The sequence below is a fragment of the Aquarana catesbeiana genome, linkage group LG04 (assembly GCF_042186555.1).
Source record: "Aquarana catesbeiana isolate 2022-GZ linkage group LG04, ASM4218655v1, whole genome shotgun sequence".
In the NCBI taxonomy this organism is placed as follows: domain Eukaryota; kingdom Metazoa; phylum Chordata; class Amphibia; order Anura; family Ranidae; genus Aquarana; species Aquarana catesbeiana.
In genome coordinates, this window is record NC_133327.1 from 37131058 (window position 1) to 37152654 (window position 21597).

Sequence of the window (21597 nt, forward strand, 5' to 3'; positions counted from 1 at the left end):
CCACCGGACTTGAAATTGGCGGGAGAGAGCTACCCGGGGGGGGGGAAGGGGGGGCTTTAAAGACAAAGACACCATAATTGCATTGGCCGGGAATCGAACCCGGGCCTCCCGCGTGGCAGGCGAGAATTCTACCACTGAACCACCAATGCGCCACGCCGGGGCCGGCGCCATCACCCTCCTCGCTCAGCTGGTCTAGGAGAGTCCAGCTTTTGCCCAGACTTGACTTGGCATTAGCTTGTCAACATCGATGGAAACGCCTTGTCATCTACATTGTGACTTTGCCAGATGGACCCACTCCCCATGGGATCGGTAGCAAACTAGATCCACATTTTGTTGTTGATGCTCCTCCTCAGCAACAAGAGCAGAGTGGCGCAGCGGAAGCGTGCTGAGCCAAAACCCTCAGCATAAGGATGGCACTGGCACCTTTTGCTTGTCAACATCGATGGAAACGCCTCGTCATCTACATTGTGACTTTGCCAGATGGACCCACTCCCCATGGGATCGGTAGCAAACTAGATCCACATTTTGTTGTCGATGCACCAGCTCGGCAGCAAGAGCAGAGTGGCGCAGCGGAAGCGTGCTGGGCCCATAACCCAGAGGTCGATGGATCGAAACCATCCTCTGCTACGTTGCCTTTTCCTATGCCAGTCGATATTTGCTAGTGGGGCCAAAGGGCGCTCTTTCACACACAAAGAGAAGTTGAACCTGATTCTGGTGGTTAAACGAGTCCAAAACCCTCAGCATAAGGATGGCACGGGCACCTTTTGTGCTAATGCAATATTGTCTCTTGGCAAAGGAAGCCTGGCCGTGCTTTCTTTAATGGATTGCTTTTGTCCAATACTGCCTGCCTGACTTTGGCTGAAGCCACAGCTGCCTCAAAAAAAAAAACGCGTCAACGCCGCCTTGGCACATGTTATGAGGAGGACTCTGGCTTCCCATGTTGCTCGCGGCGCTCGGTTCCAAGCTTCAACAACAAACGCAAAAGCCAGGTGCCTCCCAGGAAGGCAGCGTTTGGAGAATGCGGGCATCGATCCCGCTACCTCTCGCATGCTAAGCGAGCGCTCTACCACTTGAGCTAATCCCCCTTTGCTTGGGCTCCCCGTTGGCGCTATGGCTGATCCCTGTCCTCTTATGTGCTATGCGTAATATATGCAGTTTTGCAAAATCCACAACCTGCTCTGGCCGCTAGACACCAGGACAGCCACCCGTTTTCCGAGCTTCGAAGGTTTGCACTCTCCCTTCCTCAGAGTCCCCCCATTTTTTTTCTCCCTTCGTGAGTCCATTGACAACTGATCCCTTTCGGAAGTATGACCTCATGGGTTTCAATGATGTCATTAGGAGAAGGTGGTTTCCAAAAGAACCTTCCCACCACCTAGTACGTTCTAGACAATAAACACCTTGTGCCTTGATGCATTCCACCGGACTTGAAATTGGCGGGAGAGAGCTACCCGGGGGGGGGGAAGGGGGGGCTTTAAAGACAAAGACACCATAATTGCATTGGCCGGGAATCGAACCCGGGCCTCCCGCGTGGCAGGCGAGAATTCTACCACTGAACCACCAATGCGCCACGCCGGGGCCGGCGCCATCACCCTCCTCGCTCAGCTGGTCTAGGAGAGTCCAGCTTTTGCCCAGACTTGACTTGGCATTAGCTTGTCAACATCGATGGAAACGCCTTGTCATCTACATTGTGACTTTGCCAGATGGACCCACTCCCCATGGGATCGGTAGCAAACTAGATCCACATTTTGTTGTTGATGCTCCTCCTCAGCAACAAGAGCAGAGTGGCGCAGCGGAAGCGTGCTGAGCCAAAACCCTCAGCATAAGGATGGCACTGGCACCTTTTGCTTGTCAACATCGATGGAAACGCCTCGTCATCTACATTGTGACTTTGCCAGATGGACCCACTCCCCATGGGATCGGTAGCAAACTAGATCCACATTTTGTTGTCGATGCACCAGCTCGGCAGCAAGAGCAGAGTGGCGCAGCGGAAGCGTGCTGGGCCCATAACCCAGAGGTCGATGGATCGAAACCATCCTCTGCTACGTTGCCTTTTCCTATGCCAGTCGATATTTGCTAGTGGGGCCAAAGGGCGCTCTTTCACACACAAAGAGAAGTTGAACCTGATTCTGGTGGTTAAACGAGTCCAAAACCCTCAGCATAAGGATGGCACGGGCACCTTTTGTGCTAATGCAATATTGTCTCTTGGCAAAGGAAGCCTGGCCGTGCTTTCTTTAATGGATTGCTTTTGTCCAATACTGCCTGCCTGACTTTGGCTGAAGCCACAGCTGCCTCAAAAAAAAAAACGCGTCAACGCCGCCTTGGCACATGTTATGAGGAGGACTCTGGCTTCCCATGTTGCTCGCGGCGCTCGGTTCCAAGCTTCAACAACAAACGCAAAAGCCAGGTGCCTCCCAGGAAGGCAGCGTTTGGAGAATGCGGGCATCGATCCCGCTACCTCTCGCATGCTAAGCGAGCGCTCTACCACTTGAGCTAATCCCCCTTTACTTGGGCTCCCCATTGGCGCTATGGCTGATCCCTGTCCTCTTATGTGCTATGCGTAATATATGCAGTTTTGCAAAATCCACAACCTGCTCTGGCCGCTAGACACCAGGACAGCCACCCGTTTTCCGAGCTTCGAAGGTTTGCACTCTCCCTTCCTCAGAGTCCCCCCATTTTTTTTCTCCCTTCGTGAGTCCATTGACAACTGATCCCTTTCGGAAGTATGACCTCATGGGTTTCAATGATGTCATTAGGAGAAGGTGGTTTCCAAAAGAACCTTCCCACCACCTAGTACGTTCTAGACAATAAACACCTTGTGCCTTGATGCATTCCACCGGACTTGAAATTGGCGGGAGAGAGCTACCCGGGGGGGGGAAGGGGGGGCTTTAAAGACAAAGACACCATAATTGCATTGGCCGGGAATCGAACCCGGGCCTCCCGCGTGGCAGGCGAGAATTCTACCACTGAACCACCAATGCGCCACGCCGGGGCCGGCGCCATCACCCTCCTCGCTCAGCTGGTCTAGGAGAGTCCAGCTTTTGCCCAGACTTGACTTGGCATTAGCTTGTCAACATCGATGGAAACGCCTTGTCATCTACATTGTGACTTTGCCAGATGGACCCACTCCCCATGGGATCGGTAGCAAACTAGATCCACATTTTGTTGTTGATGCTCCTCCTCAGCAACAAGAGCAGAGTGGCGCAGCGGAAGCGTGCTGAGCCAAAACCCTCAGCATAAGGATGGCACTGGCACCTTTTGCTTGTCAACATCGATGGAAACGCCTCGTCATCTACATTGTGACTTTGCCAGATGGACCCACTCCCCATGGGATCGGTAGCAAACTAGATCCACATTTTGTTGTCGATGCACCAGCTCGGCAGCAAGAGCAGAGTGGCGCAGCGGAAGCGTGCTGGGCCCATAACCCAGAGGTCGATGGATCGAAACCATCCTCTGCTACGTTGCCTTTTCCTATGCCAGTCGATATTTGCTAGTGGGGCCAAAGGGCGCTCTTTCACACACAAAGAGAAGTTGAACCTGATTCTGGTGGTTAAACGAGTCCAAAACCCTCAGCATAAGGATGGCACGGGCACCTTTTGTGCTAATGCAATATTGTCTCTTGGCAAAGGAAGCCTGGCCGTGCTTTCTTTAATGGATTGCTTTTGTCCAATACTGCCTGCCTGACTTTGGCTGAAGCCACAGCTGCCTCAAAAAAAAAAACGCGTCAACGCCGCCTTGGCACATGTTATGAGGAGGACTCTGGCTTCCCATGTTGCTCGCGGCGCTCGGTTCCAAGCTTCAACAACAAACGCAAAAGCCAGGTGCCTCCCAGGAAGGCAGCGTTTGGAGAATGCGGGCATCGATCCCGCTACCTCTCGCATGCTAAGCGAGCGCTCTACCACTTGAGCTAATCCCCCTTTGCTTGGGCTCCCCGTTGGCGCTATGGCTGATCCCTGTCCTCTTATGTGCTATGCGTAATATATGCAGTTTTGCAAAATCCACAACCTGCTCTGGCCGCTAGACACCAGGACAGCCACCCGTTTTCCGAGCTTCGAAGGTTTGCACTCTCCCTTCCTCAGAGTCCCCCCATTTTTTTTCTCCCTTCGTGAGTCCATTGACAACTGATCCCTTTCGGAAGTATGACCTCATGGGTTTCAATGATGTCATTAGGAGAAGGTGGTTTCCAAAAGAACCTTCCCACCACCTAGTACGTTCTAGACAATAAACACCTTGTGCCTTGATGCATTCCACCGGACTTGAAATTGGCGGGAGAGAGCTACCCGGGGGGGGGAAGGGGGGGCTTTAAAGACAAAGACACCATAATTGCATTGGCCGGGAATCGAACCCGGGCCTCCCGCGTGGCAGGCGAGAATTCTACCACTGAACCACCAATGCGCCACGCCGGGGCCGGCGCCATCACCCTCCTCGCTCAGCTGGTCTAGGAGAGTCCAGCTTTTGCCCAGACTTGACTTGGCATTAGCTTGTCAACATCGATGGAAACGCCTTGTCATCTACATTGTGACTTTGCCAGATGGACCCACTCCCCATGGGATCGGTAGCAAACTAGATCCACATTTTGTTGTTGATGCTCCTCCTCAGCAACAAGAGAAGAGTGGCGCAGCGGAAGCGTGCTGAGCCAAAACCCTCAGCATAAGGATGGCACTGGCACCTTTTGCTTGTCAACATCGATGGAAACGCCTCGTCATCTACATTGTGACTTTGCCAGATGGACCCACTCCCCATGGGATCGGTAGCAAACTAGATCCACATTTTGTTGTCGATGCACCAGCTCGGCAGCAAGAGCAGAGTGGCGCAGCGGAAGCGTGCTGGGCCCATAACCCAGAGGTCGATGGATCGAAACCATCCTCTGCTACGTTGCCTTTTCCTATGCCAGTCGATATTTGCTAGTGGGGCCAAAGGGCGCTCTTTCACACACAAAGAGAAGTTGAACCTGATTCTGGTGGTTAAACGAGTCCAAAACCCTCAGCATAAGGATGGCACGGGCACCTTTTGTGCTAATGCAATATTGTCTCTTGGCAAAGGAAGCCTGGCCGTGCTTTCTTTAATGGATTGCTTTTGTCCAATACTGCCTGCCTGACTTTGGCTGAAGCCACAGCTGCCTCAAAAAAAAAAACGCGTCAACGCCGCCTTGGCACATGTTATGAGGAGGACTCTGGCTTCCCATGTTGCTCGCGGCGCTCGGTTCCAAGCTTCAACAACAAACGCAAAAGCCAGGTGCCTCCTAGGAAGGCAGCGTTTGGAGAATGCGGGCATCGATCCCGCTACCTCTCGCATGCTAAGCGAGCGCTCTACCACTTGAGCTAATCCCCCTTTGCTTGGGCTCCCCGTTGGCGCTATGGCTGATCCCTGTCCTCTTATGTGCTATGCGTAATATATGCAGTTTTGCAAAATCCACAACCTGCTCTGGCCGCTAGACACCAGGACAGCCACCCGTTTTCCGAGCTTCGAAGGTTTGCACTCTCCCTTCCTCAGAGTCCCCCCATTTTTTTTCTCCCTTCGTGAGTCCATTGACAACTGATCCCTTTCGGAAGTATGACCTCATGGGTTTCAATGATGTCATTAGGAGAAGGTGGTTTCCAAAAGAACCTTCCCACCACCTAGTACGTTCTAGACAATAAACACCTTGTGCCTTGATGCATTCCACCGGACTTGAAATTGGCGGGAGAGAGCTACCCGGGGGGGGGAAGGGGGGGGCTTTAAAGACAAAGACACCATAATTGCATTGGCCGGGAATCGAACCCGGGCCTCCCGCGTGGCAGGCGAGAATTCTACCACTGAACCACCAATGCGCCACGCCGGGGCCGGCGCCATCACCCTCCTCGCTCAGCTGGTCTAGGAGAGTCCAGCTTTTGCCCAGACTTGACTTGGCATTAGCTTGTCAACATCGATGGAAACGCCTTGTCATCTACATTGTGACTTTGCCAGATGGACCCACTCCCCATGGGATCGGTAGCAAACTAGATCCACATTTTGTTGTTGATGCTCCTCCTCAGCAACAAGAGCAGAGTGGCGCAGCGGAAGCGTGCTGAGCCAAAACCCTCAGCATAAGGATGGCACTGGCACCTTTTGCTTGTCAACATCGATGGAAACGCCTCGTCATCTACATTGTGACTTTGCCAGATGGACCCACTCCCCATGGGATCGGTAGCAAACTAGATCCACATTTTGTTGTCGATGCACCAGCTCGGCAGCAAGAGCAGAGTGGCGCAGCGGAAGCGTGCTGGGCCCATAACCCAGAGGTCGATGGATCGAAACCATCCTCTGCTACGTTGCCTTTTCCTATGCCAGTCGATATTTGCTAGTGGGGCCAAAGGGCGCTCTTTCACACACAAAGAGAAGTTGAACCTGATTCTGGTGGTTAAACGAGTCCAAAACCCTCAGCATAAGGATGGCACGGGCACCTTTTGTGCTAATGCAATATTGTCTCTTGGCAAAGGAAGCCTGGCCGTGCTTTCTTTAATGGATTGCTTTTGTCCAATACTGCCTGCCTGACTTTGGCTGAAGCCACAGCTGCCTCAAAAAAAAAAACGCGTCAACGCCGCCTTGGCACATGTTATGAGGAGGACTCTGGCTTCCCATGTTGCTCGCGGCGCTCGGTTCCAAGCTTCAACAACAAACGCAAAAGCCAGGTGCCTCCCAGGAAGGCAGCGTTTGGAGAATGCGGGCATCGATCCCGCTACCTCTCGCATGCTAAGCGAGCGCTCTACCACTTGAGCTAATCCCCCTTTGCTTGGGCTCCCCGTTGGCGCTATGGCTGATCCCTGTCCTCTTATGTGCTATGCGTAATATATGCAGTTTTGCAAAATCCACAACCTGCTCTGGCCGCTAGACACCAGGACAGCCACCCGTTTTCCGAGCTTCGAAGGTTTGCACTCTCCCTTCCTCAGAGTCCCCCCATTTTTTTTCTCCCTTCGTGAGTCCATTGACAACTGATCCCTTTCGGAAGTATGACCTCATGGGTTTCAATGATGTCATTAGGAGAAGGTGGTTTCCAAAAGAACCTTCCCACCACCTAGTACGTTCTAGACAATAAACACCTTGTGCCTTGATGCATTCCACCGGACTTGAAATTGGCGGGAGAGAGCTACCCGGGGGGGGGAAGGGGGGGCTTTAAAGACAAAGACACCATAATTGCATTGGCCGGGAATCGAACCCGGGCCTCCCGCGTGGCAGGCGAGAATTCTACCACTGAACCACCAATGCGCCACGCCGGGGCCGGCGCCATCACCCTCCTCGCTCAGCTGGTCTAGGAGAGTCCAGCTTTTGCCCAGACTTGACTTGGCATTAGCTTGTCAACATCGATGGAAACGCCTTGTCATCTACATTGTGACTTTGCCAGATGGACCCACTCCCCATGGGATCGGTAGCAAACTAGATCCACATTTTGTTGTTGATGCTCCTCCTCAGCAACAAGAGCAGAGTGGCGCAGCGGAAGCGTGCTGAGCCAAAACCCTCAGCATAAGGATGGCACTGGCACCTTTTGCTTGTCAACATCGATGGAAACGCCTCGTCATCTACATTGTGACTTTGCCAGATGGACCCACTCCCCATGGGATCGGTAGCAAACTAGATCCACATTTTGTTGTCGATGCACCAGCTCGGCAGCAAGAGCAGAGTGGCGCAGCGGAAGCGTGCTGGGCCCATAACCCAGAGGTCGATGGATCGAAACCATCCTCTGCTACGTTGCCTTTTCCTATGCCAGTCGATATTTGCTAGTGGGGCCAAAGGGCGCTCTTTCACACACAAAGAGAAGTTGAACCTGATTCTGGTGGTTAAACGAGTCCAAAACCCTCAGCATAAGGATGGCACGGGCACCTTTTGTGCTAATGCAATATTGTCTCTTGGCAAAGGAAGCCTGGCCGTGCTTTCTTTAATGGATTGCTTTTGTCCAATACTGCCTGCCTGACTTTGGCTGAAGCCACAGCTGCCTCAAAAAAAAAAACGCGTCAACGCCGCCTTGGCACATGTTATGAGGAGGACTCTGGCTTCCCATGTTGCTCGCGGCGCTCGGTTCCAAGCTTCAACAACAAACGCAAAAGCCAGGTGCCTCCCAGGAAGGCAGCGTTTGGAGAATGCGGGCATCGATCCCGCTACCTCTCGCATGCTAAGCGAGCGCTCTACCACTTGAGCTAATCCCCCTTTGCTTGGGCTCCCCGTTGGCGCTATGGCTGATCCCTGTCCTCTTATGTGCTATGCGTAATATATGCAGTTTTGCAAAATCCACAACCTGCTCTGGCCGCTAGACACCAGGACAGCCACCCGTTTTCCGAGCTTCGAAGGTTTGCACTCTCCCTTCCTCAGAGTCCCCCCATTTTTTTTCTCCCTTCGTGAGTCCATTGACAACTGATCCCTTTCGGAAGTATGACCTCATGGGTTTCAATGATGTCATTAGGAGAAGGTGGTTTCCAAAAGAACCTTCCCACCACCTAGTACGTTCTAGACAATAAACACCTTGTGCCTTGATGCATTCCACCGGACTTGAAATTGGCGGGAGAGAGCTACCCGGGGGGGGGAAGGGGGGGCTTTAAAGACAAAGACACCATAATTGCATTGGCCGGGAATCGAACCCGGGCCTCCCGCGTGGCAGGCGAGAATTCTACCACTGAACCACCAATGCGCCACGCCGGGGCCGGCGCCATCACCCTCCTCGCTCAGCTGGTCTAGGAGAGTCCAGCTTTTGCCCAGACTTGACTTGGCATTAGCTTGTCAACATCGATGGAAACGCCTTGTCATCTACATTGTGACTTTGCCAGATGGACCCACTCCCCATGGGATCGGTAGCAAACTAGATCCACATTTTGTTGTTGATGCTCCTCCTCAGCAACAAGAGCAGAGTGGCGCAGCGGAAGCGTGCTGAGCCAAAACCCTCAGCATAAGGATGGCACTGGCACCTTTTGCTTGTCAACATCGATGGAAACGCCTCGTCATCTACATTGTGACTTTGCCAGATGGACCCACTCCCCATGGGATCGGTAGCAAACTAGATCCACATTTTGTTGTCGATGCACCAGCTCGGCAGCAAGAGCAGAGTGGCGCAGCGGAAGCGTGCTGGGCCCATAACCCAGAGGTCGATGGATCGAAACCATCCTCTGCTACGTTGCCTTTTCCTATGCCAGTCGATATTTGCTAGTGGGGCCAAAGGGCGCTCTTTCACACACAAAGAGAAGTTGAACCTGATTCTGGTGGTTAAACGAGTCCAAAACCCTCAGCATAAGGATGGCACGGGCACCTTTTGTGCTAATGCAATATTGTCTCTTGGCAAAGGAAGCCTGGCCGTGCTTTCTTTAATGGATTGCTTTTGTCCAATACTGCCTGCCTGACTTTGGCTGAAGCCACAGCTGCCTCAAAAAAAAAAACGCGTCAACGCCGCCTTGGCACATGTTATGAGGAGGACTCTGGCTTCCCATGTTGCTCGCGGCGCTCGGTTCCAAGCTTCAACAACAAACGCAAAAGCCAGGTGCCTCCCAGGAAGGCAGCGTTTGGAGAATGCGGGCATCGATCCCGCTACCTCTCGCATGCTAAGCGAGCGCTCTACCACTTGAGCTAATCCCCCTTTGCTTGGGCTCCCCGTTGGCGCTATGGCTGATCCCTGTCCTCTTATGTGCTATGCGTAATATATGCAGTTTTGCAAAATCCACAACCTGCTCTGGCCGCTAGACACCAGGACAGCCACCCGTTTTCCGAGCTTCGAAGGTTTGCACTCTCCCTTCCTCAGAGTCCCCCCATTTTTTTTCTCCCTTCGTGAGTCCATTGACAACTGATCCCTTTCGGAAGTATGACCTCATGGGTTTCAATGATGTCATTAGGAGAAGGTGGTTTCCAAAAGAACCTTCCCACCACCTAGTACGTTCTAGACAATAAACACCTTGTGCCTTGATGCATTCCACCGGACTTGAAATTGGCGGGAGAGAGCTACCCGGGGGGGGAAGGGGGGGCTTTAAAGACAAAGACACCATAATTGCATTGGCCGGGAATCGAACCCGGGCCTCCCGCGTGGCAGGCGAGAATTCTACCACTGAACCACCAATGCGCCACGCCGGGGCCGGCGCCATCACCCTCCTCGCTCAGCTGGTCTAGGAGAGTCCAGCTTTTGCCCAGACTTGACTTGGCATTAGCTTGTCAACATCGATGGAAACGCCTTGTCATCTACATTGTGACTTTGCCAGATGGACCCACTCCCCATGGGATCGGTAGCAAACTAGATCCACATTTTGTTGTTGATGCTCCTCCTCAGCAACAAGAGCAGAGTGGCGCAGCGGAAGCGTGCTGAGCCAAAACCCTCAGCATAAGGATGGCACTGGCACCTTTTGCTTGTCAACATCGATGGAAACGCCTCGTCATCTACATTGTGACTTTGCCAGATGGACCCACTCCCCATGGGATCGGTAGCAAACTAGATCCACATTTTGTTGTCGATGCACCAGCTCGGCAGCAAGAGCAGAGTGGCGCAGCGGAAGCGTGCTGGGCCCATAACCCAGAGGTCGATGGATCGAAACCATCCTCTGCTACGTTGCCTTTTCCTATGCCAGTCGATATTTGCTAGTGGGGCCAAAGGGCGCTCTTTCACACACAAAGAGAAGTTGAACCTGATTCTGGTGGTTAAACGAGTCCAAAACCCTCAGCATAAGGATGGCACGGGCACCTTTTGTGCTAATGCAATATTGTCTCTTGGCAAAGGAAGCCTGGCCGTGCTTTCTTTAATGGATTGCTTTTGTCCAATACTGCCTGCCTGACTTTGGCTGAAGCCACAGCTGCCTCAAAAAAAAAAACGCGTCAACGCCGCCTTGGCACATGTTATGAGGAGGACTCTGGCTTCCCATGTTGCTCGCGGCGCTCGGTTCCAAGCTTCAACAACAAACGCAAAAGCCAGGTGCCTCCCAGGAAGGCAGCGTTTGGAGAATGCGGGCATCGATCCCGCTACCTCTCGCATGCTAAGCGAGCGCTCTACCACTTGAGCTAATCCCCCTTTGCTTGGGCTCCCTGTTGGCGCTATGGCTGATCCCTGTCCTCTTATGTGCTATGCGTAATATATGCAGTTTTGCAAAATCCACAACCTGCTCTGGCCGCTAGACACCAGGACAGCCACCCGTTTTCCGAGCTTCGAAGGTTTGCACTCTCCCTTCCTCAGAGTCCCCCCATTTTTTTTCTCCCTTCGTGAGTCCATTGACAACTGATCCCTTTCGGAAGTATGACCTCATGGGTTTCAATGATGTCATTAGGAGAAGGTGGTTTCCAAAAGAACCTTCCCACCACCTAGTACGTTCTAGACAATAAACACCTTGTGCCTTGATGCATTCCACCGGACTTGAAATTGGCGGGAGAGAGCTACCCGGGGGGGGGAAGGGGGGGCTTTAAAGACAAAGACACCATAATTGCATTGGCCGGGAATCGAACCCGGGCCTCCCGCGTGGCAGGCGAGAATTCTACCACTGAACCACCAATGCGCCACGCCGGGGCCGGCGCCATCACCCTCCTCGCTCAGCTGGTCTAGGAGAGTCCAGCTTTTGCCCAGACTTGACTTGGCATTAGCTTGTCAACATCGATGGAAACGCCTTGTCATCTACATTGTGACTTTGCCAGATGGACCCACTCCCCATGGGATCGGTAGCAAACTAGATCCACATTTTGTTGTTGATGCTCCTCCTCAGCAACAAGAGCAGAGTGGCGCAGCGGAAGCGTGCTGAGCCAAAACCCTCAGCATAAGGATGGCACTGGCACCTTTTGCTTGTCAACATCGATGGAAACGCCTCGTCATCTACATTGTGACTTTGCCAGATGGACCCACTCCCCATGGGATCGGTAGCAAACTAGATCCACATTTTGTTGTCGATGCACCAGCTCGGCAGCAAGAGCAGAGTGGCGCAGCGGAAGCGTGCTGGGCCCATAACCCAGAGGTCGATGGATCGAAACCATCCTCTGCTACGTTGCCTTTTCCTATGCCAGTCGATATTTGCTAGTGGGGCCAAAGGGCGCTCTTTCACACACAAAGAGAAGTTGAACCTGATTCTGGTGGTTAAACGAGTCCAAAACCCTCAGCATAAGGATGGCACGGGCACCTTTTGTGCTAATGCAATATTGTCTCTTGGCAAAGGAAGCCTGGCCGTGCTTTCTTTAATGGATTGCTTTTGTCCAATACTGCCTGCCTGACTTTGGCTGAAGCCACAGCTGCCTCAAAAAAAAAAACGCGTCAACGCCGCCTTGGCACATGTTATGAGGAGGACTCTGGCTTCCCATGTTGCTCGCGGCGCTCGGTTCCAAGCTTCAACAACAAACGCAAAAGCCAGGTGCCTCCCAGGAAGGCAGCGTTTGGAGAATGCGGGCATCGATCCCGCTACCTCTCGCATGCTAAGCGAGCGCTCTACCACTTGAGCTAATCCCCCTTTGCTTGGGCTCCCCGTTGGCGCTATGGCTGATCCCTGTCCTCTTATGTGCTATGCGTAATATATGCAGTTTTGCAAAATCCACAACCTGCTCTGGCCGCTAGACACCAGGACAGCCACCCGTTTTCCGAGCTTCGAAGGTTTGCACTCTCCCTTCCTCAGAGTCCCCCCATTTTTTTTCTCCCTTCGTGAGTCCATTGACAACTGATCCCTTTCGGAAGTATGACCTCATGGGTTTCAATGATGTCATTAGGAGAAGGTGGTTTCCAAAAGAACCTTCCCACCACCTAGTACGTTCTAGACAATAAACACCTTGTGCCTTGATGCATTCCACCGGACTTGAAATTGGCGGGAGAGAGCTACCCGGGGGGGGGAAGGGGGGGCTTTAAAGACAAAGACACCATAATTGCATTGGCCGGGAATCGAACCCGGGCCTCCCGCGTGGCAGGCGAGAATTCTACCACTGAACCACCAATGCGCCACGCCGGGGCCGGCGCCATCACCCTCCTCGCTCAGCTGGTCTAGGAGAGTCCAGCTTTTGCCCAGACTTGACTTGGCATTAGCTTGTCAACATCGATGGAAACGCCTTGTCATCTACATTGTGACTTTGCCAGATGGACGCACTCCCCATGGGATCGGTAGCAAACTAGATCCACATTTTGTTGTTGATGCTCCTCCTCAGCAACAAGAGCAGAGTGGCGCAGCGGAAGCGTGCTGAGCCAAAACCCTCAGCATAAGGATGGCACTGGCACCTTTTGCTTGTCAACATCGATGGAAACGCCTCGTCATCTACATTGTGACTTTGCCAGATGGACCCACTCCCCATGGGATCGGTAGCAAACTAGATCCACATTTTGTTGTCGATGCACCAGCTCGGCAGCAAGAGCAGAGTGGCGCAGCGGAAGCGTGCTGGGCCCATAACCCAGAGGTCGATGGATCGAAACCATCCTCTGCTACGTTGCCTTTTCCTATGCCAGTCGATATTTGCTAGTGGGGCCAAAGGGCGCTCTTTCACACACAAAGAGAAGTTGAACCTGATTCTGGTGGTTAAACGAGTCCAAAACCCTCAGGATAAGGATGGCACGGGCACCTTTTGTGCTAATGCAATATTGTCTCTTGGCAAAGGAAGCCTGGCCGTGCTTTCTTTAATGGATTGCTTTTGTCCAATACTGCCTGCCTGACTTTGGCTGAAGCCACAGCTGCCTCAAAAAAAAAAACGCGTCAACGCCGCCTTGGCACATGTTATGAGGAGGACTCTGGCTTCCCATGTTGCTCGCGGCGCTCGGTTCCAAGCTTCAACAACAAACGCAAAAGCCAGGTGCCTCCCAGGAAGGCAGCGTTTGGAGAATGCGGGCATCGATCCCGCTACCTCTCGCATGCTAAGCGAGCGCTCTACCACTTGAGCTAATCCCCCTTTGCTTGGGCTCCCCGTTGGCGCTATGGCTGATCCCTGTCCTCTTATGTGCTATGCGTAATATATGCAGTTTTGCAAAATCCACAACCTGCTCTGGCCGCTAGACACCAGGACAGCCACCCGTTTTCCGAGCTTCGAAGGTTTGCACTCTCCCTTCCTCAGAGTCCCCCCATTTTTTTTCTCCCTTCGTGAGTCCATTGACAACTGATCCCTTTCGGAAGTATGACCTCATGGGTTTCAATGATGTCATTAGGAGAAGGTGGTTTCCAAAAGAACCTTCCCACCACCTAGTACGTTCTAGACAATAAACACCTTGTGCCTTGATGCATTCCACCGGACTTGAAATTGGCGGGAGAGAGCTACCCGGGGGGGGGAAGGGGGGGGCTTTAAAGACAAAGACACCATAATTGCATTGGCCGGGAATCGAACCCGGGCCTCCCGCGTGGCAGGCGAGAATTCTACCACTGAACCACCAATGCGCCACGCCGGGGCCGGCGCCATCACCCTCCTCGCTCAGCTGGTCTAGGAGAGTCCAGCTTTTGCCCAGACTTGACTTGGCATTAGCTTGTCAACATCGATGGAAACGCCTTGTCATCTACATTGTGACTTTGCCAGATGGACCCACTCCCCATGGGATCGGTAGCAAACTAGATCCACATTTTGTTGTTGATGCTCCTCCTCAGCAACAAGAGCAGAGTGGCGCAGCGGAAGCGTGCTGAGCCAAAACCCTCAGCATAAGGATGGCACTGGCACCTTTTGCTTGTCAACATCGATGGAAACGCCTCGTCATCTACATTGTGACTTTGCCAGATGGACCCACTCCCCATGGGATCGGTAGCAAACTAGATCCACATTTTGTTGTCGATGCACCAGCTCGGCAGCAAGAGCAGAGTGGCGCAGCGGAAGCGTGCTGGGCCCATAACCCAGAGGTCGATGGATCGAAACCATCCTCTGCTACGTTGCCTTTTCCTATGCCAGTCGATATTTGCTAGTGGGGCCAAAGGGCGCTCTTTCACACACAAAGAGAAGTTGAACCTGATTCTGGTGGTTAAACGAGTCCAAAACCCTCAGCATAAGGATGGCACGGGCACCTTTTGTGCTAATGCAATATTGTCTCTTGGCAAAGGAAGCCTGGCCGTGCTTTCTTTAATGGATTGCTTTTGTCCAATACTGCCTGCCTGACTTTGGCTGAAGCCACAGCTGCCTCAAAAAAAAAAACGCGTCAACGCCGCCTTGGCACATGTTATGAGGAGGACTCTGGCTTCCCATGTTGCTCGCGGCGCTCGGTTCCAAGCTTCAACAACAAACGCAAAAGCCAGGTGCCTCCCAGGAAGGCAGCGTTTGGAGAATGCGGGCATCGATCCCGCTACCTCTCGCATGCTAAGCGAGCGCTCTACCACTTGAGCTAATCCCCCTTTGCTCGGGCTCTCGCATGCTAAGCGAGCGCTCTACCACTTGAGCTAATCCCCCTTTGCTTGGGCTCCCCGTTGGCGCTATGGCTGATCCCTGTCCTCTTATGTGCTATGCGTAATATATGCAGTTTTGCAAAATCCACAACCTGCTCTGGCCGCTAGACACCAGGACAGCCACCGGACTTGAAATTGGCGGGAGAGAGCTACCCGGGGGGGGGGAGGGGGGGCTTTAAAGACAAAGACACCATAATTGCATTGGCCGGGAATCGAACCCGGGCCTCCCGCGTGGCAGGCGAGAATTCTACCATTGAACCACCAATGCGCCACGCCGGGGCCGGCGCCATCACCCTCCTCGCTCAGCTGGTCTAGGAGAGTCCAGCTTTTGCCCAGACTTGACTTGGCATTAGCTTGTCAACATCGATGGAAACGCCTTGTCATCTACATTGTGACTTTGCCAGATGGACCCACTCCCCATGGGATCGGTAGCAAACTAGATCCACATTTTGTTGTTGATGCTCCTCCTCAGCAACAAGAGCAGAGTGGCGCAGCGGAAGCGTGCTGAGCCAAAACCCTCAGCATAAGGATGGCACTGGCACCTTTTGCTTGTCAACATCGATGGAAACGCCTCGTCATCTACATTGTGACTTTGCCAGATGGACCCACTCCCCATGGGATCGGTAGCAAACTAGATCCACATTTTGTTGTCGATGCACCAGCTCGGCAGCAAGAGCAGAGTGGCGCAGCGGAAGCGTGCTGGGCCCATAACCCAGAGGTCGATGGATCGAAACCATCCTCTGCTACGTTGCCTTTTCCTATGCCAGTCGATATTTGCTAGTGGGGCCAAAGGGCGCTCTTTCACACACAAAGAGAAGTTGAACCTGATTCTGGTGGTTAAACGAGTCCAAAACCCTCAGCATAAGGATGGCACGGGCACCTTTTGTGCTAATGCAATATTGTCTCTTGGCAAAGGAAGCCTGGCCGTGCTTTCTTTAATGGATTGCTTTTGTCCAATACTGCCTGCCTGACTTTGGCTGAAGCCACAGCTGCCTCAAAAAAAAAAACGCGTCAACGCCGCCTTGGCACATGTTATGAGGAGGACTCTGGCTTCCCATGTTGCTCGCGGCGCTCGGTTCCAAGCTTCAACAACAAACGCAAAGGCCAGGTGCCTCCCAGGAAGGCAGCGTTTGGAGAATGCGGGCATCGATCCCGCTACCTCTCGCATGCTAAGCGAGCGCTCTACCACTTGAGCTAATCCCCCTTTGCTCGGGCTCCCCGTTGGCGCTATGGCTGATCCCTGTCCTCTTATGTGCTATGCGTAATATATGCAGTTTTGCAAAATCCACAACCTGCTCTGGCCGCTAGACACCAGGACAGCCACCCGTTTTCCAAGCTTCGAAGGTTTGCACTCTCCCTTCCTCAGAGTCCCCCCATTTTTTTTCTCCCTTCGTGAGTCCATTGACAACTGATCCCTTTCGGAAGTATGACCTCATGGGTTTCAATGATGTCATTAGGAGAAGGTGGTTTCCAAAAGAACCTTCCCACCACCTAGTACGTTCTAGACAATAAACACCTTGTGCCTTGATGCATTCCACCGGACTTGAAATTGGCGGGAGAGAGCTACCCGGGGGGGGGAAGGGGGGGCTTTAAAGACAAAGACACCATAATTGCATTGGCCGGGAATCGAACCCGGGCCTCCCGCGTGGCAGGCGAGAATTCTACCACTGAACCACCAATGCGCCACGCCGGGGCCGGCGCCATCACCCTCCTCGCTCAGCTGGTCTAGGAGAGTCCAGCTTTTGCCCAGACTTGACTTGGCATTAGCTTGTCAACATCGATGGAAACGCCTTGTCATCTACATTGTGACTTTGCCAGATGGACCCACTCCCCATGGGATCGGTAGCAAACTAGATCCACATTTTGTTGTTGATGCTCCTCCTCAGCAACAAAAGCAGAGTGGCGCAGCGGAAGCGTGCTGAGCCAAAACCCTCAGCATAAGGATGGCACTGGCACCTTTTGCTTGTCAACATCGATGGAAACGCCTCGTCATCTACATTGTGACTTTGCCAGATGGACCCACTCCCCATGGGATCGGTAGCAAACTAGATCCACATTTTGTTGTCGATGCACCAGCTCGGCAGCAAGAGCAGAGTGGCGCAGCGGAAGCGTGCTGGGCCCATAACCCAGAGGTCGATGGATCGAAACCATCCTCTGCTACGTTGCCTTTTCCTATGCCAGTCGATATTTGCTAGTGGGGCCAAAGGGCGCTCTTTCACACACAAAGAGAAGTTGAACCTGATTCTGGTGGTTAAACGAGTCCAAAACCCTCAGCATAAGGATGGCACGGGCACCTTTTGTGCTAATGCAATATTGTCTCTTGGCAAAGGAAGCCTGGCCGTGCTTTCTTTAATGGATTGCTTTTGTCCAATACTGCCTGCCTGACTTTGGCTGAAGCCACAGCTGCCTCAAAAAAAAAAACGCGTCAACGCCGCCTTGGCACATGTTATGAGGAGGACTCTGGCTTCCCATGTTGCTCGCGGCGCTCGGTTCCAAGCTTCAACAACAAACGCAAAAGCCAGGTGCCTCCCAGGAAGGCAGCGTTTGGAGAATGCGGGCATCGATCCCGCTACCTCTCGCATGCTAAGCGAGCGCTCTACCACTTGAGCTAATCCCCCTTTGCTCGGGCTCCCCGTTGGCGCTATGGCTGATCCCTGTCCTCTTATGTGCTATGCGTAATATATGCAGTTTTGCAAAATCCACAACCTGCTCTGGCCGCTAGACACCAGGACAGCCACCCGTTTTCCGAGCTTCGAAGGTTTGCACTCTCCCTTCCTCAGAGTCCCCCCATTTTTTTTCTCCCTTCGTGAGTCCATTGACAACTGATCCCTTTCGGAAGTATGACCTCATGGGTTTCAATGATGTCATTAGGAGAAGGTGGTTTCCAAAAGAACCTTCCCACCACCTAGTACGTTCTAGACAATAAACACCTTGTGCCTTGATGCATTCCACCGGACTTGAAATTGGCGGGAGAGAGCTACCCGGGGGGGGGAAGGGGGGGCTTTAAAGACAAAGACACCATAATTGCATTGGCCGGGAATCGAACCCGGGCCTCCCGCGTGGCAGGCGAGAATTCTACCACTGAACCACCAATGCGCCACGCCGGGGCCGGCGCCATCACCCTCCTCGCTCAGCTGGTCTAGGAGAGTCCAGCTTTTGCCCAGACTTGACTTGGCATTAGCTTGTCAACATCGATGGAAACGCCTTGTCATCTACATTGTGACTTTGCCAGATGGACCCACTCCCCATGGGATCGGTAGCAAACTAGATCCACATTTTGTTGTTGATGCTCCTCCTCAGCAACAAGAGCAGAGTGGCGCAGCGGAAGCGTGCTGAGCCAAAACCCTCAGCATAAGGATGGCACTGGCACCTTTTGCTTGTCAACATCGATGGAAACGCCTCGTCATCTACATTGTGACTTTGCCAGATGGACCCACTCCCCATGGGATCGGTAGCAAACTAGATCCACATTTTGTTGTCGATGCACCAGCTCGGCAGCAAGAGCAGAGTGGCGCAGCGGAAGCGCGCTGGGCCCATAACCCAGAGGTCGATGGATCGAAACCATCCTCTGCTACGTTGCCTTTTCCTATGCCAGTCGATATTTGCTAGTGGGGCCAAAGGGCGCTCTTTCACACACAAAGAGAAGTTGAACCTGATTCTGGTGGTTAAACGAGTCCAAAACCCTCAGCATAAGGATGGCACGGGCACCTTTTGTGCTAATGCAATATTGTCTCTTGGCAAAGGAAGCCTGGCCGTGCTTTCTTTAATGGATTGCTTTTGTCCAATACTGCCTGCCTGACTTTGGCTGAAGCCACAGCTGCCTCAAAAAAAAAAACGCGTCAACGCCGCCTTGGCACATGTTATGAGGAGGACTCTGGCTTCCCATGTTGCTCGCGGCGCTCGGTTCCAAGCTTCAACAACAAACGCAAAAGCCAGGTGCCTCCCAGGAAGGCAGCGTTTGGAGAATGCGGGCATCGATCCCGCTACCTCTCGCATGCTAAGCGAGCGCTCTACCACTTGAGCTAATCCCCCTTTGCTTGGGCTCCCCGTTGGCGCTATGGCTGATCCCTGTCCTCTTATGTGCTATGCGTAATATATGCAGTTTTGCAAAATCCACAACCTGCTCTGGCCGCTAGACACCAGGACAGCCACCCGTTTTCCGAGCTTCGAAGGTTTGCACTCTCCCTTCCTCAGAGTCCCCCCATTTTTTTTCTCCCTTCGTGAGTCCATTGACAACTGATCCCTTTCGGAAGTATGACCTCATGGGTTTCAATGATGTCATTAGGAGAAGGTGGTTTCCAAAAGAACCTTCCCACCACCTAGTACGTTCTAGACAATAAACACCTTGTGCCTTGATGCATTCCACCGGACTTGAAATTGGCGGGAGAGAGCTACCCGGGGGGGGGGAAGGGGGGGCTTTAAAGACAAAGACACCATAATTGCATTGGCCGGGAATCGAACCCGGGCCTCCCGCGTGGCAGGCGAGAATTCTACCACTGAACCACCAATGCGCCACGCCGGGGCCGGCGCCATCACCCTCCTCGCTCAGCTGGTCTAGGAGAGTCCAGCTTTTGCCCAGACTTGACTTGGCATTAGCTTGTCAACATCGATGGAAACGCCTTGTCATCTACATTGTGACTTTGCCAGATGGACCCACTCCCCATGGGATCGGTAGCAAACTAGATCCACATTTTGTTGTTGATGCTCCTCCTCAGCAACAAGAGCAGAGTGGCGCAGCGGAAGCGTGCTGAGCCAAAACCCTCAGCATAAGGATGGCACTGGCACCTTTTGCTTGTCAACATCGATGGAAACGCCTCGTCATCTACATTGTGACTTTGCCAGATGGACCCACTCCCCATGGGATCGGTAGCAAACTAGATCCACATTTTGTTGTCGATGCACCAGCTCGGCAGCAAGAGCAGAGTGGCGCAGCGGAAGCGTGCTGGGCCCATAACCCAGAGGTCGATGGATCGAAACCGTCCTCTGCTACGTTGCCTTTTCCTATGCCAGTCGATATTTGCTAGTGGGGCCAAAGGGCGCTCTTTCACACACAAAGAGAAGTTGAACCTGATTCTGGTGGTTAAACGAGTCCAAAACCCTCAGCATAAGGATGGCACGGGCACCTTTTGTGCTAATGCAATATTGTCTCTTGGCAAAGGAAGCCTGGCCGTGCTTTCTTTAATGGATTGCTTTTGTCCAATACTGCCTGCCTGACTTTGGCTGAAGCCACAGCTGCCTCAAAAAAAAAAACGCGTCAACGCCGCCTTGGCACATGTTATGAGGAGGACTCTGGCTTCCCATGTTGCTCGCGGCGCTCGGTTCCAAGCTTCAACAACAAACGCAAAAGCCAGGTGCCTCCCAGGAAGGCAGCGTTTGGAGAATGCGGGCATCGATCCCGCTACCTCTCGCATGCTAAGCGAGCGCTCTACCACTTGAGCTAATCCCCCTTTGCTTGGGCTCCCCGTTGGCGCTATGGCTGATCCCTGTCCTCTTATGTGCTATGCGTAATATATGCAGTTTTGCAAAATCCACAACCTGCTCTGGCCGCTAGACACCAGGACAGCCACCCGTTTTCCGAGCTTCGAAGGTTTGCACTCTCCCTTCCTCAGAGTCCCCCCATTTTTTTTCTCCCTTCGTGAGTCCATTGACAACTGATCCCTTTCGGAAGTATGACCTCATGGGTTTCAATGATGTCATTAGGAGAAGGTGGTTTCCAAAAGAACCTTCCCACCACCTAGTAGGTTCTAGACAATAAACACCTTGTGCCTTGATGCATTCCACCGGACTTGAAATTGGCGGGAGAGAGCTACCCGGGGGGGGGAAGGGGGGCTTTAAAGACAAAGACACCATAATTGCATTGGCCGGGAATCGAACCCGGGCCTCCCGCGTGGCAGGCGAGAATTCTACCACTGAACCACCAATGCGCCACGCCGGGGCCGGCGCCATCACCCTCCTCGCTCAGCTGGTCTAGGAGAGTCCAGCTTTTGCCCAGACTTGACTTGGCATTAGCTTGTCAACATCGATGGAAACGCCTTGTCATCTACATTGTGACTTTGCCAGATGGACCCACTCCCCATGGGATCGGTAGCAAACTAGATCCACATTTTGTTGTTGATGCTCCTCCTCAGCAACAAGAGCAGAGTGGCGCAGCGGAAGCGTGCTGAGCCAAAACCCTCAGCATAAGGATGGCACTGGCACCTTTTGCTTGTCAACATCGATGGAAACGCCTCGTCATCTACATTGTGACTTTGCCAGATGGACCCACTCCCCATGGGATCGGTAGCAAACTAGATCCACATTTTGTTGTCGATGCACCAGC

At 53.0% G+C, this 21597-nt stretch overlaps 31 non-coding genes across 31 annotated transcripts; 1 reads left to right on the top strand and 30 right to left on the bottom strand.

The window, feature by feature from the left end:
* Positions 1 to 78: 78 nt before the first annotated feature.
* On the bottom strand, positions 79 to 149 carry TRNAG-GCC (transfer RNA glycine (anticodon GCC)). Its single transcript has one exon. It is a non-coding gene; the product is annotated as a tRNA-Gly (tRNA).
* An 863-nt stretch (positions 150 to 1012) lies between these two features.
* On the bottom strand, positions 1013 to 1085 carry TRNAA-AGC (transfer RNA alanine (anticodon AGC)). Its single transcript has one exon. It is a non-coding gene; the product is annotated as a tRNA-Ala (tRNA).
* A 408-nt stretch (positions 1086 to 1493) lies between these two features.
* Positions 1494 to 1564, bottom strand: TRNAG-GCC (transfer RNA glycine (anticodon GCC)). Its single transcript has one exon. It is a non-coding gene; the product is annotated as a tRNA-Gly (tRNA).
* Positions 1565 to 2427: 863 nt separating this feature from the next.
* On the bottom strand, positions 2428 to 2500 carry TRNAA-AGC (transfer RNA alanine (anticodon AGC)). The gene has a single exon. It is a non-coding gene; the product is annotated as a tRNA-Ala (tRNA).
* Positions 2501 to 2907: 407 nt separating this feature from the next.
* Positions 2908 to 2978, bottom strand: TRNAG-GCC (transfer RNA glycine (anticodon GCC)). Its single transcript has one exon. It is a non-coding gene; the product is annotated as a tRNA-Gly (tRNA).
* Positions 2979 to 3841: 863 nt separating this feature from the next.
* Positions 3842 to 3914, bottom strand: TRNAA-AGC (transfer RNA alanine (anticodon AGC)). Its single transcript has one exon. It is a non-coding gene; the product is annotated as a tRNA-Ala (tRNA).
* Positions 3915 to 4321: 407 nt separating this feature from the next.
* On the bottom strand, positions 4322 to 4392 carry TRNAG-GCC (transfer RNA glycine (anticodon GCC)). Its single transcript has one exon. It is a non-coding gene; the product is annotated as a tRNA-Gly (tRNA).
* An 863-nt stretch (positions 4393 to 5255) lies between these two features.
* On the bottom strand, positions 5256 to 5328 carry TRNAA-AGC (transfer RNA alanine (anticodon AGC)). The gene has a single exon. It is a non-coding gene; the product is annotated as a tRNA-Ala (tRNA).
* A 408-nt stretch (positions 5329 to 5736) lies between these two features.
* On the bottom strand, positions 5737 to 5807 carry TRNAG-GCC (transfer RNA glycine (anticodon GCC)). The gene has a single exon. It is a non-coding gene; the product is annotated as a tRNA-Gly (tRNA).
* An 863-nt stretch (positions 5808 to 6670) lies between these two features.
* Positions 6671 to 6743, bottom strand: TRNAA-AGC (transfer RNA alanine (anticodon AGC)). The gene has a single exon. It is a non-coding gene; the product is annotated as a tRNA-Ala (tRNA).
* A 407-nt stretch (positions 6744 to 7150) lies between these two features.
* On the bottom strand, positions 7151 to 7221 carry TRNAG-GCC (transfer RNA glycine (anticodon GCC)). The gene has a single exon. It is a non-coding gene; the product is annotated as a tRNA-Gly (tRNA).
* Positions 7222 to 8084: 863 nt separating this feature from the next.
* TRNAA-AGC (transfer RNA alanine (anticodon AGC)) lies at positions 8085 to 8157 on the bottom strand. The gene has a single exon. It is a non-coding gene; the product is annotated as a tRNA-Ala (tRNA).
* Positions 8158 to 8564: 407 nt separating this feature from the next.
* TRNAG-GCC (transfer RNA glycine (anticodon GCC)) lies at positions 8565 to 8635 on the bottom strand. The gene has a single exon. It is a non-coding gene; the product is annotated as a tRNA-Gly (tRNA).
* Positions 8636 to 9498: 863 nt separating this feature from the next.
* On the bottom strand, positions 9499 to 9571 carry TRNAA-AGC (transfer RNA alanine (anticodon AGC)). The gene has a single exon. It is a non-coding gene; the product is annotated as a tRNA-Ala (tRNA).
* Positions 9572 to 9977: 406 nt separating this feature from the next.
* Positions 9978 to 10048, bottom strand: TRNAG-GCC (transfer RNA glycine (anticodon GCC)). Its single transcript has one exon. It is a non-coding gene; the product is annotated as a tRNA-Gly (tRNA).
* An 863-nt stretch (positions 10049 to 10911) lies between these two features.
* On the bottom strand, positions 10912 to 10984 carry TRNAA-AGC (transfer RNA alanine (anticodon AGC)). Its single transcript has one exon. It is a non-coding gene; the product is annotated as a tRNA-Ala (tRNA).
* Positions 10985 to 11391: 407 nt separating this feature from the next.
* Positions 11392 to 11462, bottom strand: TRNAG-GCC (transfer RNA glycine (anticodon GCC)). The gene has a single exon. It is a non-coding gene; the product is annotated as a tRNA-Gly (tRNA).
* Positions 11463 to 12325: 863 nt separating this feature from the next.
* Positions 12326 to 12398, bottom strand: TRNAA-AGC (transfer RNA alanine (anticodon AGC)). The gene has a single exon. It is a non-coding gene; the product is annotated as a tRNA-Ala (tRNA).
* Positions 12399 to 12805: 407 nt separating this feature from the next.
* On the bottom strand, positions 12806 to 12876 carry TRNAG-GCC (transfer RNA glycine (anticodon GCC)). Its single transcript has one exon. It is a non-coding gene; the product is annotated as a tRNA-Gly (tRNA).
* Positions 12877 to 13739: 863 nt separating this feature from the next.
* On the bottom strand, positions 13740 to 13812 carry TRNAA-AGC (transfer RNA alanine (anticodon AGC)). Its single transcript has one exon. It is a non-coding gene; the product is annotated as a tRNA-Ala (tRNA).
* A 408-nt stretch (positions 13813 to 14220) lies between these two features.
* On the bottom strand, positions 14221 to 14291 carry TRNAG-GCC (transfer RNA glycine (anticodon GCC)). The gene has a single exon. It is a non-coding gene; the product is annotated as a tRNA-Gly (tRNA).
* Positions 14292 to 15154: 863 nt separating this feature from the next.
* On the bottom strand, positions 15155 to 15227 carry TRNAA-AGC (transfer RNA alanine (anticodon AGC)). Its single transcript has one exon. It is a non-coding gene; the product is annotated as a tRNA-Ala (tRNA).
* A 1182-nt stretch (positions 15228 to 16409) lies between these two features.
* TRNAA-AGC (transfer RNA alanine (anticodon AGC)) lies at positions 16410 to 16482 on the bottom strand. Its single transcript has one exon. It is a non-coding gene; the product is annotated as a tRNA-Ala (tRNA).
* A 407-nt stretch (positions 16483 to 16889) lies between these two features.
* Positions 16890 to 16960, bottom strand: TRNAG-GCC (transfer RNA glycine (anticodon GCC)). Its single transcript has one exon. It is a non-coding gene; the product is annotated as a tRNA-Gly (tRNA).
* An 863-nt stretch (positions 16961 to 17823) lies between these two features.
* On the bottom strand, positions 17824 to 17896 carry TRNAA-AGC (transfer RNA alanine (anticodon AGC)). Its single transcript has one exon. It is a non-coding gene; the product is annotated as a tRNA-Ala (tRNA).
* Positions 17897 to 18303: 407 nt separating this feature from the next.
* On the bottom strand, positions 18304 to 18374 carry TRNAG-GCC (transfer RNA glycine (anticodon GCC)). The gene has a single exon. It is a non-coding gene; the product is annotated as a tRNA-Gly (tRNA).
* Positions 18375 to 18780: 406 nt separating this feature from the next.
* Positions 18781 to 18852, top strand: TRNAM-CAU (transfer RNA methionine (anticodon CAU)). The gene has a single exon. It is a non-coding gene; the product is annotated as a tRNA-Met (tRNA).
* Positions 18853 to 19237: 385 nt separating this feature from the next.
* TRNAA-AGC (transfer RNA alanine (anticodon AGC)) lies at positions 19238 to 19310 on the bottom strand. The gene has a single exon. It is a non-coding gene; the product is annotated as a tRNA-Ala (tRNA).
* A 408-nt stretch (positions 19311 to 19718) lies between these two features.
* Positions 19719 to 19789, bottom strand: TRNAG-GCC (transfer RNA glycine (anticodon GCC)). Its single transcript has one exon. It is a non-coding gene; the product is annotated as a tRNA-Gly (tRNA).
* An 863-nt stretch (positions 19790 to 20652) lies between these two features.
* Positions 20653 to 20725, bottom strand: TRNAA-AGC (transfer RNA alanine (anticodon AGC)). Its single transcript has one exon. It is a non-coding gene; the product is annotated as a tRNA-Ala (tRNA).
* Positions 20726 to 21131: 406 nt separating this feature from the next.
* Positions 21132 to 21202, bottom strand: TRNAG-GCC (transfer RNA glycine (anticodon GCC)). Its single transcript has one exon. It is a non-coding gene; the product is annotated as a tRNA-Gly (tRNA).
* Positions 21203 to 21597: the final 395 nt, after the last annotated feature.